Genomic DNA, 1,499 nt, shown 5'->3' with positions numbered 1-1,499 from the left:
ATACCTATGCCTGAACTGCCAAGGTGGAGGAATGTAGAATGCACCCACAGCAAGTTTGCAATGACACCAAGCTGTGGGGAGTAGTAGATACACTGGAGGGTAGAGCTAGGATTTAGAGACCCAGAAATATTGGGGGATTGGACCAAAAGAAGTCTCATAAGCTTCAATAAATCAAGTGCCAAGTCCTGCACTTAGGATGGAAAAATCCCATGCACCAGTACAGGCTGGGGGCTGACTGGCTAGGCAGTGGCTCTACAGAAAAGGACCTGGGGGATACAGTGAACAATAAACTGAATATGAGTCAGCAGTGTGCCCGTGTTGCCAAGAAGGCTACTGGCATACTAGGCTGCATCAGTGGGAGTGTTGCCAGCAGATCAAGGGAAGTGATTGTTCCCCTCTATTCAGCCCTGGTGAGGCCACATCTAGACTACTGTGTGCTCCTGACTACAGGAAAGACATGGACAAATTGGAGAAGGTACAGTGGAAGGCAACAAAAATGATTAGGGGGCTAGGACACATGACTTTGAGGAGGGGGTGGAGGAACTGGGCGTATTATTCTAGAGAAGAGAAGACTGAGGCGGGATTTAATAGCAGCTTTCAACTGCTATTAAATTCAACCTAAAAGGGGGTACAGTGTACAGTGTAGAACAGTGGAGCTACACTGTTCTCAGTGGTGACAGATGACAGAACAAGGAGCAATGGACTCAAGTTGCAGCAAGGGAAGGTTAGGTTAGATATTATGAAAAGCTTTCTTACTAGGAGGGTAGTAAAACACTGGAATAGGTTACCCAGAGGGTTGTGAAATCTCCATCTTTGGAGGTTTTTAAGACATGGCTAGATAAAGATTTGGCTGGGATGATCTAGTTAGGGCTGGTCTTGCTTTGAGCAGGGGGTTGGAGTAGATGACCTCCTGACGTATCTTCCAACCCTAATTTCTATGATGCTATGAGCAGGTCTTGAAATGACCACTTGCTGTTTTAAGGAGGTAACCTGTGCCTCTGCAGAGTCCCAGTGCCAGGAGAGGGAGTTTATGGACAGCATCCTGGACTGCTTTGTGGCCATTTATGACACTCCTGATTGGCATCAGCACTGCCTACCACAGAGAGCCCATAGGCCCCTTGCTCTGGGTTGGTGGGAGAAACTGCTGCTAAGTAGGCCTGTGTGAAGTAGCTAGTATTCGTGTTGGATTCGGATTTGGTCAATCTGGGGGACAGTGATTCAACTCAGTGATTCGAATCTCTGTCCTGAATCGATTCAGTCAAATCTGATTCAGAGATTCAGCAGCAGCCAATCTCTGAATCAGCCAGCCTCCATCCCCTGCCTGCTCTCCCAGCCCAGCAATGGCTGCCCTGCCTGCCCGCCTGCCCTGGTTTCTGGTACTTTGAAAAAAAAAAGCCCCAAATCACTGGGTGCTGCCGGGTGGGGGGGTGATCCCCACTGCCCCACACTGCCCCATGCTGTTTGGGGGGTCTTCGTGAGCCCCCTGACCCCCCTGCTCC

Source organism: Gavialis gangeticus, unplaced genomic scaffold (assembly GCF_001723915.1).
Source record: "Gavialis gangeticus isolate Ggan-Ray unplaced genomic scaffold, GavGan_comp1, whole genome shotgun sequence".
NCBI classification, from domain to species: Eukaryota; Metazoa; Chordata; order Crocodylia; family Gavialidae; genus Gavialis; species Gavialis gangeticus.
Note: the sequence above shows the minus strand (reverse complement) of the source record.